This window comes from Gopherus flavomarginatus, chromosome 11, assembly GCF_025201925.1.
Source record: "Gopherus flavomarginatus isolate rGopFla2 chromosome 11, rGopFla2.mat.asm, whole genome shotgun sequence".
Lineage (NCBI taxonomy): Eukaryota > Metazoa > Chordata > Testudines > Testudinidae > Gopherus > Gopherus flavomarginatus.
Window position 1 is genome coordinate 22234350 of NC_066627.1, and position 14101 is coordinate 22248450.

At 47.2% G+C, this 14101-nt stretch overlaps 1 protein-coding gene across 16 annotated transcripts in view; it reads left to right on the forward strand.

The window, feature by feature from the left end:
• Positions 1-316: 316 nt before the first annotated feature.
• CHD6 (chromodomain helicase DNA binding protein 6) overlaps positions 317-14101 on the forward strand; it is a 213768-nt gene continuing 199983 nt past the window's right edge. For 11 of the 16 annotated variants that reach the window (XM_050918562.1, XM_050918564.1, XM_050918568.1 and 8 more), the window contains exon 1: positions 320-434. The gene's annotated coding sequence lies outside the window, so the exon portion shown is untranslated. Of the gene's footprint in view, positions 435-14101 lie in introns of all 16 variants that reach the window. The other 5 variants (XM_050918559.1, XM_050918561.1, XM_050918560.1 and 2 more) reach the window with 3 other exon arrangements.

Genomic DNA, 14101 nt, shown 5'->3' on the forward strand with positions numbered 1-14101 from the left:
GGAAATTGGGGGTTGCCCCCGCCTCAAGCCCCGGGAACTTGCAGCCGCCGTTGCCCGGCGCGGCAGAGATAGAAGCCGAGAGGGGGCTAGAAGCAGCGCCGGGGGGGCAGGGGCTGCAGAGCCGGGTGGCTCGAGGGGGCGAGGGGGGGGAAGGGGGCTGCACGGCCCCGGCCCAGCCAATCCCAGCAGCGATCACATCAATGCAAATAGGAGCACAATGGAGCTAGCAATAAGCGCGCTGCAGCCAAGCTTGAGAAGGGCTGCGCGTGGCTGACGGGCAGGCCGGCCAATGGCAGGCGGGCGGGCCGGCCAGGGGCCAGTGGCGGCGGCGCGGGGGCGGGCCGGGCCAGGCTAGGCTGCGCGCGCGGGGCGGCTGGCTAAACTTCACCAAATAATAGCTGGCTGGGCTTTGGCTGCCGCAGGAGCCATTTTAGGTAAGTTCTGCGCCCAACTTCGGCTGCGGCGGCTGCCCGGCGGTGCCGGGGTCGGCCTGGGCGCAGGGCGCCGCCCGATGAATGAACTCGGCGGCCGGGGCCCGCGCGGGGACGACGACGGCGGGGGGTCCGGGCCGGCTCGGCCATGGCGGGGGGCTCCGTCCTTGGGCTGCGGCCCGGCCCGACGGGTCACACCTGTGGGGGCGGCGCGGCCCGGCCTGGCGCGTTGTGTTGCGGGCGCTCCCCGGGGCTGTTCCCCTCCCCCCGGCAGCAGTTGCTGTGAGGGGGGCGGGACCGTCTGCCCCGGAGAAGTTGTGGCCCGCGGCCAGCGCTCCGCCCTCCCGCAGCCCGGGCCCGCCGCCCGGGACGATCGCTGGGTCGAGCCTGGTTGGTAGGTGCGGGGGCAGCCCGCCCTCTTGCCGCGGAGCTTTGCGCGCTCACCTGCGCGCTGCCCGCCGGCCGCCAGGTGCGGGCATCCCGTGGCCGTTGGGGGCGGGGGGCTGCAATTCTCCGGCAGTATGCGGGCCCGAAGTGTGCCCCTGCCACGGGGGCTCTGTGGCTGGCACAGTGCGATGTGAAACCAGCCTGGTACCCTGGCACTGGGCAGTCCCTCCAAAGTGAGCCCGTTGGTAGTGACACGGGGTACTGCGGGCCCGGATGGCATCATACAGAAAATCGGAGCCAGTGACGAACCATTGCCACTGTGTGCCAGTAACCCTCATAGGAAGTATGCTACGGTTGGAGGTGAAACCAGGTGGCGTCCAGAGTCGGTGCAGTCTTATGTAAAGTATCCGCTGTGGTTGTATGTATGGCTCTAGGGCAACTGATGGGATTTAGGATCTTTGTTTACCAACGAGTAGTTAGAAATCAGATATGCCAGCAGATGTTGGGTACCATGCTGCCTGAGGAGGATGGTGAAGAGGGCTGCTTTGAACATTTATATGGATTCAACACACTCCTATGGCAAAGCTATTTAATAGCTGTGTCCGAAGAGGATCGGCAGTGCAACATTTCTGGCTGTCTATTCTGTATTTTGGTTAGAATTATAGCAAAGTAAATTAATAATTAAGTCTTTAAACTGTAAAGCTAGCAGAGAAACCCCTTCAAAGGCCAGGGTACCATCTTTAAGGGCTTCCTGCCAACTGACCTATGGCAGGCAAGGTCATCTTCCACCATGTATTGATGGAGAAATAAATGAATGCTATTAAGGAGCAACTCTTCCTACAGAAGCATCTAATCTGTTCTGCCTCTCTTGCTGTATGCAAAGCAGACACAGATCTATTGTGACATTGCAGCCATGTCACAATAGAATGGCATCACTGGCACATTAGAGTCACATCTCATTCATGCTGCAGTCATCTCAGGGTTAGCTAGCAGTTATGTTACAAAGCTTTAATCCTAATCATTTTGATGATTACTTTGTGGAATTATCAGTATCCTTACCAGTGACTTTACTGATAATCAGCATAGATTTTAGTGTTGATCAGTAGGATTCTTAAGGTAAATGTTCCAAGAAGTCAGAGAGAGACCTACAGACAATATAGAGATATTACTGTCTAGTGGCACACTTAACGGCTGAGGTTTTCTCTAATTATCAATTTACTTTCCTGACTATTGTGCTAAACTCACAGTAAAGTTAGTAGCTGAGGAGGATGAGTACACAGACTCTGTAGGGGCACAAGGAGTTGGTCTTGCTGGGACTGCTGCTGGCCTTTGATGTGGGAAATCCTTTTACTAACTTTGGTATGAAAAGTGCTCGGTTTATTTCTTGAGTGAGTTGAGACACTTCTTGCAAAAACATAGTGTCCTCCTTCCCCTCACTCCCTCTTTAGGAAACATAGCAGATGCTTTCTGGGGCTAAAGAATGTTGGGTTCCTATTATTAGGTCAGTAGAGTAGCAGAACAGATTGAATGGTGATCCATAAGGGTTAGATTATCCCATGCACCTATATAGAAGGCTCTGATTCCTTTCTCTGTAATTGCTGGCGTCATTGAAGTGCTGTCTTTGGGAATGGCCTGACTGTTAAGGGTAGTACTCCCAGACTGCGTCTCATTTCAAAGCCTTTCATTTACAGGTTTACAGATGCTTGGCAGGTGGCACTGTTCATATTGCTGAATTGTCACAGTGTCAGGTAGGTTAGAATATAGCAAAATGAGAGGGAAAGTTGAACAGTGCTCATGTGATCCCACTTCAGCATGTTAACATTGTTCCCACAATCATATCCATGTTATAGATAAGAAAGTAGCTGCTCCAGTGCTGTCTTTAGTCTCTTGTTTACTTCATTCAGGTGGCATCTCTGTCATGTTCTTGTCCAGAACGGAATTAATTTTGGGCCACCCAGCACCATAAATGCTTCAAACTTTACGCGTTTACACAAGAAAGAAATCTCTCTTGGAGAAAATTGGCTGGTTCACTTGTAGGTGCTGCCCCCTCTGCTCTAGTTCTGTTTGGAGCTGCCATACGCAGGTGTCCTCCTCACTGACTTGGTAGAGAAATTGTTCTTCCAGTACTGACTCTTAATACTGTCTTCTCTTTAGTTTTGAGATGTTGAAGGTTAAATAAATTTAAGTAAATGAGCAACCTTTTAAAATCACCTGCTAAGGAAAGATCAGCAGCTCCCTCTGGGGCCTTGGATGTGTCACTTGCATAATCTGTGCCTCACTTTCTCCTTCTATAAGGAGTGTGTGTGCACATAGCAGAGATGTGTTGAAAGTTAATGAATGATGTCTCTATAACACTTTGAAGGTCTAAAGTATAATATAGTATGCAATATTATTAGGATTACATCTCAGCAAAACCTCTATGGACACTTTATGTCAGGGGTTGGCAACATTTGGCATGTGGCCCATCAGAGTAATCTACTGGTAGGCAGCAAGACATTTTGTGTACGTTGACTATCCGCAGGCGCGGCCCCCTGCAGCTCCCATTGGCTGGGAACGGTGAACCGCGGCCAATGGGAGCTGCGGGGGACCATGCCTGCGGATGGTCAACATAAACAAAATGTCTTGCAGCCTGCCAGTGGATTACTCTGATGGGCTGCATGTTGAAGGTTGCCAACTCCTGCCTTATGTAATAGCATTTAAAATGTTGCAAAATAAAAAGTAATATTTTAAATTGACTGACAATGCAAGCTTGGTTCTTCACTCATTGGGATCTGCAGACAATGCCTTGAAACTGTTGCTGTCTGTTTTTCTTAACATCCAAAGCATCTAAACACAGCCATAGATTGCAATATTTCTCAGAAAGTAGAGGTTTGTTTTCAGGGGTCACCGCACCTGCGTTAACAATTAACTAGCTTGACCTTCTGAAATTAGCAAACTTTTTGCACCATTTTTCTGTGGTGTGTGATTAAAGTATGTCCTTTTTGGAGGGTGTCATTAAGCTTTGTCACTATCTATTTCGGTGTGTTATGTAGCAGTTTGCTAGGTGGAGAGAACTGTGCCTTATTTAACTAGTTACATTAACGCTTCTTTCCATTCTCTTATATATCAGAATTAGGAAATAGACTCTTTCTGTGCTACCAGTCTTTATTAGTAGTTGATTTCAGTAGTTTTCTGGGCCCTTTGTCAATGTTGCTAGTTCCAATAATGCGTATCTTTTTGTACTCCGCTGATTTCTAGTGACTCAGTGAATTGTTGGTGTTCAGGAATGAAGATGTTCCTTATGTTGCACTGTTGCATATCTGAATGAGAAACAAATGCCTAAATTTCTTTCCCTAGAATTGTGGTTTCATAATTTTTAAGATTAATGTCCCTTGAGGGAGTCTTAATATTTTCTCCATAATAACTTCTCCAGGGACATAAAGTTTTACAGGTAGATGATGCAAAATATTCTATTTAATGGTGTCTTTTATTTCCAAAGTCATTTGCTCATGCAAACTAACTCATTTTAAAGAGAGTAGCAGCTAAACTTCTGGCCTTGCAAAGCAGTGAGACGGTTGACTCAGGGGCTTTTGTGCTTTTGTATGAACTTGTGGCGTTCTGGCCTGAGTTCTTGAGATAAGAGCTAGTATCTTGCACATCGATTTGCAGGAGGGATTTGCTCTTGAAAAGGAGAGAGGGAAGGATTGATCAGGCTCCTGTTCCTTGTGATCCATTAATAAAGGAATGTGGATTTGGTGTGTTGGGTACAGGGGAAGCAGGCAGGTTCCTAAGACATTCTCTGAAGTTGTCTTAAAGGAACACTGCTGAGTCCTGTGAGCCCTAAATTTAGATTCTGTCCAGAGGTCAACAGAACCTTACATGAGTAGAAGAGATTTTTAATTATTACTTTAATTAAGAGTGAAAGCTTTCTTTGCTTTCAGGGAGGTAGATTTTAACCCTCCACTGAAATGTTTGAAAGGCAGATACTGCAGCCTTGTGCTACCACGTGGAAGCAGAGAGAGAGCTGCTGCCAGGAAGTGGAAGTGCCCAGTGTCCAAGCTGGACGAAGTGCAGAAAGCAAACTCCACAAAGGGAGTAACCTGTGGGCGTTTAGTAACAACCACACATGGATACAATGGTGGCCTATTTTGATTTAAAACACCTCAAAAAATATTCCTCTAGGCACCTTGACAAATAATAGAAAATCAGAGTTACCTTTGCCCCCAAAGCGATGGTACTGTACACTAGATATTATTGCAGCTTTGTTAGTATATTGGTGGTTGCCCCAAGGTCCTGATTGGCATGGGGGTCCCAGTGTGCCAAGTCTCTACAGGCACCTGGGGATAGACAATGCCTGCCCTAAAGAGCTTGCAGTGGAATTTCTAGATGGCTAACTGAGTGAGAGAGTTGGGGATAATCTTGCTGACATTGTTACAAAAGAATGAGTCTTCAGAGAAATGCAGAAAACTTGTGTGTGTGTGTAAGCTCATGATATTAAAAAAACCTCCTAAATCAAAAAATCTCAGATTCCCTTAATATTTCAGGCTGGTAGAATATTTTCTTTCTATGTGTTAGGACAATGCCTCCAACCATCACAATTTTCCCTTATATGGGATTATCTAGCATGCAGTCTAGCAATCGGACAATATGTGGTTATTATTATTTATTTAATATTGATGTTGTGGTTGTGCCCGGAGGAACTGCTTTCAACTCTGCTCTTGGGTTTTAATGCTCAAGACAGGCACTTGATGGTCAGGTAGGAGAATGTTTCCTGGGTGCTATTCCAGCAGGTTTGTGAGCTCCCTGGGAAGTAAGTGAGAATTGAGGGTACTGTGCCATTGGTAGGAGGTATACCTCACCTGTTGAGATTGAGCCCCAAAAGCTTCAAGGAGAGGTAGGCACTTGAATGACATTATTTAGTTAATAGCATATAGGGATGTTCATCCCTTCACCACTGTAAGGCCCCTTTCCATGGAGGAAGTGAGGCAGTTGGCCATTGTGCTTCAGCCAGAAATTGTTTCCTTACTGCTTGGGGAGTTGTATTCTCCAGAGGCAATAATACCTGGTTTGCAGTGGGTGTAAACTCCACTGTGAAATGAGGAACAATGGGAGGAGCAAACCTGCCTAGCCATTCTAAATATGAAGGCAAGTGAGGGTGAGTTCAATAGCGTGTGTGGAGAAGGCTGCACGCCAGTGGAGTTTGTTTTTAATCACAATGTGCTGTTTCTAAAAGTTGTGCAAAGAGGCCACTCGTTCCAGTTTATGTTCCTAGTGTGAGTACATGCAACGTTCAGGTTGCACAGTGACAGTAAATAAAAGTCAAGACATGCCAACCATAAGCATCTCGCAGTGGCGTTATCCGGTCCCTGCTGCATGCAAGTTGTATTTGCCATTCATCTCTCTCATTCTGTATGTACTTCAATTTATTTTTGTTGATATTTAGTATATTACGGTTGCTATAGGATCCCTAATTTCCACAGTCTGCCTTTCTCCCTAACTTTTACTGCACAGTCTTATTGTTGCATTAACAGTTTTTAGCTTTTAATTTTCTTTTCTTTTTTTAATTCTGTGATGTTAAGATGTAACCCTCTCCAGCCAGTAGCTCACTGGGAGGGATGAACTTGGATGGGGCCAGAGGCTGGAACTCTCTTCGATGTCTGCCTTGAGACAGCTCTCAGCCAGGTTGGTATTACAGAACAGCAGCTTCTTGAGTCACTTTTGAGTGGCTGCATCCTTGCCACGGAAACGTCTTTTTCCAGATGGAAGTGAGGAATATGTGAGGGTATAGCAAATTTCCGAGACCTCCAAAGTCCTGAGAGTTTTGGAGCCCAGTTTGCTCAAGTTAAACCAACCAACCAACCCAGCCAATGACTCTTACGACTGAGCCCAGACTGGGAAAGCTTCACCCCAAAGGAGAGTTGTTCTGAGTGTCCAAAATGGACATGCAATGGAATCTTCTGTACTAGGAGCACTACCAGCACAATGCAGACATCCCTGCTTATTCCAAAGGGTGCTAGACTCTTCCAGCAAAAGAGAAGAAAGTAGAGAGGGACAGTAGATTTTCAATCTGGAATGGACCATTAGATCATCTGGTCTGACCTCCTTCTATATCCTAGTTAAAAATGTGTGTGTCATTTCCAGTCTGATAGGTAAGTGAATGTGAGACAGCTGCCCTCGGATATGCTGTGAGGGGACATGGGGCAGGTGTGCTGGGATACCACTCTAGCTCAGGAGGGAACACTGTGACACAAACAAGGAGAGGGTGTGGGGGTGAGTTATTAAAGAAAAAAACCCTAACTTGAGAGGGTCTCTTGGAAATCTTGGGTGCCTTACTTTTGGTGCCCAACTTGAGACACCTTGGATCACACTCTGAAGTGGTGAGCGCTCCGGCTGAAGTTGTTGGGAACTCCCTGAATTTTAGACTCAAGGTGTCTCTAATTGGGCACCCAAAACCAGTGGCTACTTTCAAGAATTTTGACCCATGTGTATTTATTAAAAACCTACATTTATCATGAGGATTTAGGAAGCAAATTGTCCTTTGTTGTATTAAATCTCTCTCTTCACAAGCCATGGAGGAAACTGAAAAATTGGGGTTGGTCACTTACTCTCATTTACACAGGAGGTTCTATGGTCTCTCCTCCACTTGTGTGTGCCCATTTGAGTGAATATACACATTGAGCTCACTTAAACTATTTCTGGTATCATTATAACAATGTAACTGGTTCCAGATGTGTTCCCCTTATTACATATTGACAGTTTTGCTCAAACAGGTAGTCTCTGAAACCAGAGTGAATTTCTTAAGTACAGCCACTAGATACACACAAACCCACACAATGTACATTCCATCCCAAAATGAGGCCAGCGCTAGGTTCTGGGTGAAGTTTTACCTGCCCAGAAGTCAGGAAATTCCAAGTGATGGTTCTTAGAAGAACTCTTAACTCTGCTCTTTGCACATATATAATTCGTTAAGGTTAACTGTACCTACAGAAATAAACATCAGTGCTTTGCTACTTATGAGGAGTTAGTACTTCTATTCCTATGGAAACCATAGCCTTGAGTTTCCTGGCTTTTGTGCATATAAACACCTGAAACATAATGCTGAATTAATGTGGGTTTTAAATTTAATGTTCTTGTTTTTTTACAAAATAGTGATTAAATGCATTGTGTGTATTTGTTAAACATCTGGGAAGAGAGAAGAATGGAGTTCTTTCTGAGATTCCTAGGTAACTGTCTGGATCCAATACTCTGCTTGCTTAAGCCAGGAAGGAAAATACGTTGTGTGTGTACAGTATGCTGCTCTTTTTTTAGTTTATCTTTTAAAGGTTTGGAAAACCTACTTTTCTTATTGATCTGTCTTGGTTCCTGTGTGGTGCCCTTCACCGGGGGGTGTTTGAGCACTTCCTAGAATACATGTCTGAGCACATGAAGCCATATATGATTCTCTCTCCTTGCTCCAGCCAGTGAGGCCTGGCGCTGTTTGTTCTTGGTGTGGTGTTATTGTGGGCAGGCTGATGGGAGCAGCGCTTGCAGTTATCTGTGAAGACGCTGAGGTTTGTGGTCACCCTGATCTTTCGATAGACAGTTACAGATTGGTGGGCCAGTCATCGAGAGACTATTTCCTACACACATACAAGCCTAGTTCTTGAGGGCAATGGTTACCTCGCATCACTGGAATGTAGCTGGGTTGGCCACTCTTGGAGTTAGCTTGGGCCAGTCCCATGAAGTGTTTGGGAGATGAGGACTGAGCTCTTGAATTTGCCCTGGTATCCCACAGGAAGCCAGCATATAAAGTGGCTTTCTGCTGCCTGTGGTGCTGTGCAGATGGCTGCATGTTTAATTAAATGTAGCTTTTTCAAGGATGGTGGTTTCATACCCAGGTGTAACGGATTACAGTAATGAGTCCTGCAGGCTCTGAGTGCTATGCCTAAGTCTGACAGGAGGGAGGGTGCAGTGCTCTGGGCAGCTATCTCTGGAAAGGGAGTTCTGTGGCTGTGCGTCCAGTTGCTTTATGAAAGGCAGGCAGATACTGGGGCCACAAACTCCCCTGCTGAGCTGACGGTGATGTTAGAGAGGTGCTAAGCTCTTAGTGCGTCACTCTCCCCACCAGCCTCTCCTTGATTTTCCTGGTTTCAGCTGCTGCTCTTCGAGTCACTGCTCATGGAAACGGTGCTGCTCATGCCTGATATGAAGGAGGGTGGTCATCTGAGCATGGCCAGCCAATATCCATGCTGTCCTGATGTCCCCAGTGACTTCAAGTAGATGAGAACCACGTGGGGGAGAGGATGGATCCCAGTGAGATGAGAGCTGGTGTAATGGAGCAACAGGTGACCATCTTTACTGGGTGAGGCCTGAGGGGAGCTGTGGAAGCCATCTTGGTGCGATCCTGCTAAGCCTGTCCCATCTCTGAGTGGGATGTGCCGAGGACTTGTTGAGATGCTAGGCAAAGAGATCTGGGCAAGTCACTGTACCTCTTTGGGTGTCATTCCCCATTTGTAAAATGGAGATAACTTGTCTGCCCCACCCCACCTCGGGCTGTGGGGAGGGGGATGCCATGGTAATGGGAACCACAGAGCATCTAAATAGAGGTTGTCAGTCACTAGTGCTGCCTGCCCACTCCTCTTTCACTGATTAGCAGGAGCTGGTCAGATGGCTGTCTATTCACCTCTGTGAGCCTGTGGACTGGCTGCAGGTGTCTCTAACGATCAGCATTCTAGGTGGTAACTGGCATTACCTGTGGGTGTTTCTGCCACATACGCTTTGGATTGGAGAGGTGAGAAGTTGGGGTGAGTTGAGGGGTTCCCCATGGATCCAAAGCATGGCCAATGTGCTGTGCACCTCTTAGCTGCCAGGAGGGGCACAGCAATTCTCCAACAGAGAGGAATGTAAGGACATAATGCTTCCTGTTGAGAGTTTCAGGGCTTGCAATGGGCTAGGTTCTGTTGGAAAGGGGATTCTGTAAAAATGGCCTCCTGGGGCTCCATGTTTATCATCCCTTCATCGCTAGCTGCAGATCGTATGTGGTCGGTTTTATTATTGAAAAGATGTTCACACCACCGGTTCTGCATACTTCCCCAATCTGGGCTCGCTCTTTCTCCAGTAATGAAAGTACTGCAGTTTGCCTTTGTGACATTCCCATTAGCCTTCCCTGGGTTTGTACAGCTCTTACCAATTGGAACTTAGGCAACTTCAAGAAAATTGGTTGCCAGGGAATCCAGCTGCCTCTTCTGGAGCAGCGTTGTTGGCTCTGCAGGTCTGACAGGAGTTAAAAGCAGTAAAACTTTACTTTAATTAATAAAGTCATCTGACTCTGGTGCACATTGGGGCAGGTCTAGAGTAAGAAGGGGCTGCTTCTCAGTAACCACTCTTCAAACCTTTGAAGAGATAAATGAATGTTCTGAAGTGCTATGATAGGTGCATATCCAGAGCTCTTGGTGTGTAGCCTGTGGATTACACATTACAACCTAAACATACACACAAGCCTGCCCATGAATGTGCGCCCCTGACCCACACCTTCCTCAGCAGCCAGAACAAGCTTTGCAGAGTGCTTGGAAGGATGAGAAAATGAGGGGAGTGGGGAGAAGTTCCAAAATGAAGGATTCCTGCCATCCAGACAGCAACCTGCTAGCAGTACCCTCTGTTTGGTAACAAGGGACACCAGCTCAAGTGACTCTTAAAACATGCTAGAATACATGACACACATAGGCATGAGGACAGTTGCCACAGAGCATTTCCTCACAGCATTTCTGGCTGGAGGGATTCTCTCCCAGTGGTTCCAGGATGTTCCAGTGCTTTTGGGATGAGAATAGTGAGAACTGTCTTCCCAAAGAGTAACTTCAAAAATCAGTTCAGAGCCCCTGGAAATGTGGGCTTGACCGGGAAGTGCCTTGCCAGCGATATGGCGGGGTCCCTAGCAGGCCCACAGGGTGAAGGATTATATGGTAGGATAACGTTATTGCCCGAGGGGTGGAAACATCACTTCTAAGGGGCTGCAATGGCTGCAGCTGGAGATGGGAACCATTGCTCCGTGAAGGGCACTTGTTAAACCCAGGGGACAAGAGATTTTGCTTCAGTGTTCTCAACTGCCCATGTTTCTATAGATCCTCAGGGTCAGGCTGAGGCTCTAGGCGCAGAGCGGCTGCTGCCGTCTTGGATTAATCCTTCTGTGCTAGCTTCTCTTTGTCTCATGGTTTGTTTGTTGTTTTTTTTTCCTAGTACAAGGGAGGCTAAAAAGCATTGGAGAGTCAGGGAGCCCCTCAAATGTGGCACAGACTGTGGTACATCTATGTAAGATTGACTGTTTCAAATCCTGGGTCTCTGCAGTGGTTGCCTACCCCTTTGCTGCCTGCTCCTCTGCTGTCACATGGACAGTATGCCTGGTAATGAATGTCATCAGGCTGTGTGGTGTCTGTAAGCCACACCCCCAGTAGGGGGAAGCATGAAGAGCACCGCCAGAGCAGGCTCCTGGGGAAAAGCTACCCGAGTTGGATAAAGTATCTCCCTGAGTGCAGGACACTTCTCACTTCCAGAGGGAACGAAGTGGGCTCCCTGTCCTGGGAGCCAGGTGTGCAGGCAGATGAAGAGGGGGTGGGGCCATAGTGCTGCTGCCACCTGTCTCCTTATTTGGCTAGTGACTAGTGGCATGGTAGGTGTCCTTGTATTCCTGGCATCGTCATAACTTGTTCTGCTGCCTCTACCCCCCAGATCCCTGCATGTGAGTTTATACGTGTAATTCTGCTCAGGGCTGAAATTTAATGTCCAGGCTGTAATCTAGGCCCCTGGGAACAGGAGCTTACAGTGGCAGCATTGACCCAGCCTTGCATAAAGTTCCCTCACTTCTCAAGGCTGCTTTAACATGGCTTATAAATAACAATTCAAAATGCACAGTACACATTCTGCAGACGACATACTGTGTGTGCAAAGTACATTGCCCTGTCCTAAGAGCATGCAGCATAGAGCCCAGAGAGGTACAGGGATGGAGAATGGAGAGAGTGGTCTTAGAAAGAATTCCTCTTGCAGTTCCACTGTGCGAGTCTCTGGTGTGAGTGCCCTGGCATGTAGTGCACTCCACAAAAGCAGAGCAAGGCTTATACTCGCTATGCTGTCTGTACTGCAGTGACACATCAGAGAGCAGGGTTGCTATTTTGCTAGGCACTGTGTAAGATGGTCTCTGCCCTATAGAGCTTACAGTCTAAAAAACAGCTATATGGCCTTAATGTAGACCGATTTAAAGGCTGTCTGCCATGATGAGCTTGTGCAACCTGGTAAATATTTACTAGAGGAGAATCTGGTCAGTAAAATATAAAATAACTGTTTCTGTGGTTCACTTGTTAGGGGTAAGGTCATCCCTATCAAGATCTCCCAGCAGGGGTTACGCTCTGCTGCTGTGTTAGAGACAGGCAGGATACTGATGTCTATAGCCAAGAAACTCAATGCATGCTAGAAACATTAGTTCAATTCCTCAACCTCCCATGAGGTAAGGTATTTTTGTTATCCCCATTTTACAGATGAGGGAATTGAGGCACAGAGGGTACTTTGTTGAGTCAGTTATTGTGGAAACTGGGTGCTGAGTGCAGCCACATGAGAATTTTCTCTTTTCTGGCATCTGAAATCCGCTGTACTGAGTGGATGACAGGACCTGGGAGGAGAGGGCCAACATTTTTCAAAAGTCTGTGATTTGGGGTGTCCCAGTCTGTGGGTGCTCAACTTGGGACATGTAATGCTTGATTTTTTTCAGAGATGCTGAGCCCTTGACTAATAACCTTCATGGGAGCTGCAGATGCTCAGCACGTCTGGAAAGCCTGTGTCTCAAGTGAAAAACTTTGGTCTGAGTAACTTACTTAAGACTACATACTGAATTCGTGGTGGAGGTGGAAACAGAAGTCAAGACACCTAAGTCAGCTCCCTACTTCGGCCGGAGTGTAGCATTGTTGTCTAAGCTCTCAGGTTAAGGCTCAGGGCTGTGTGTCAGGCCAGCAGAAATACAATCTTTTTCCTTTCAGACAACAAAAAAATGTTGTTGTCACTCTCTTTTTTGATAAAGCTGCATCAAAAGTAGTTGAAGGTTGAATCATGGCTAAAATTGTCCCTCCATAGGGTGTGGAGCCTTTGTGGAGTGTGAGAAAAATGGATTTAAGTAATAGTAATTTGAAGTAATGGTCGATTGAAACTAGTAATACCGCACATGCTAAGTAAACCATCTTGAGTATGTCTACATTGCAACAAAAAAACCTGTGGCACTGGGTGTCAGATCCTGGGTCAGATGACTCAGGTTTGGGTTTATGGGACTAAAATTTGCAGTATAGATGTTCTGGCTTTGACTGGACCCTGGGCTCCAGCCTGAATCTGAATGCCTACACTGCAATTTTTAGACACTGCACTGACACTGCAAGGCAGAGTCAGCTGACCTGGCCAGACAAGTTTGTGTTGTGGGTCTTATTGCAGTATAGATGTTACCTTGTGGTTCTGTTCTGAAAAGTGACAACATGGCACTGTGGGGCTACACGTTCTTCATGGCTCCCAGTCAAATTTACTGGGTGTACAGAAGGGGTTTTACCTGCAAGATCTGTAAACTCCACTGAGGGTCTGCGGTCCAAGCTGAGTACTGTCCTGCTTGTGCACCATCGCCAGTAATAAAGGTTCTCTGAGCGGAATGACGCTGTTGGTGACACCTGAGCAAGGCCTTCAGTGGGGTTGTGCTGGTGGCCTAGAGGTTGGAGTTCATTTAACATTTCCCACAATGCATGAGCTGGAAAGTCTCTAGAGCAGTTGATGCTGCAGGGATGACAGCAGTTAAAAGCAGCATAAAATTATTTATTGGGTAGCCAGCATTGTAGCTCTGCCCCAGTATACCCAGGCAGCAGATCTGTGCAGTAAAATGTGTTGTTTTTACAGACTCCTCAGAATGGAAAGGCACTTCAAAGCTGGGAAGTTGTGCTTTGTGGGAAACTGCATGTGTGTGCATGCATGGGTATCCTGGCAAGAATGCTGTCACCTTACAAAGCTTGCCTTGAGTCTGCTTCCTAACCTAGCCCCTCCCAACCCTTTGTGCTTTGAGAGCATTAGTGCCCATGCTGAATCTGGCTTCTGGCTCAGAAGCCCCTGAGCCTGGGAGCAGTGTTCCCTCTTAACAAAATTTATTCCGCACATGTATGTAAAAAAATTATGTGCATCAATATGGAGGTGATGTGTGGTGGGGGTGGGGCCAAGGGGTTCGGAGCGTGGGAGGGGGCTCAGAGCTAGGGCAGAGGGTTGGGGTGTGGGAGGATGAGGGCTCTGGCTGGGGTGGGTATGAGGGGTTTGGGGTG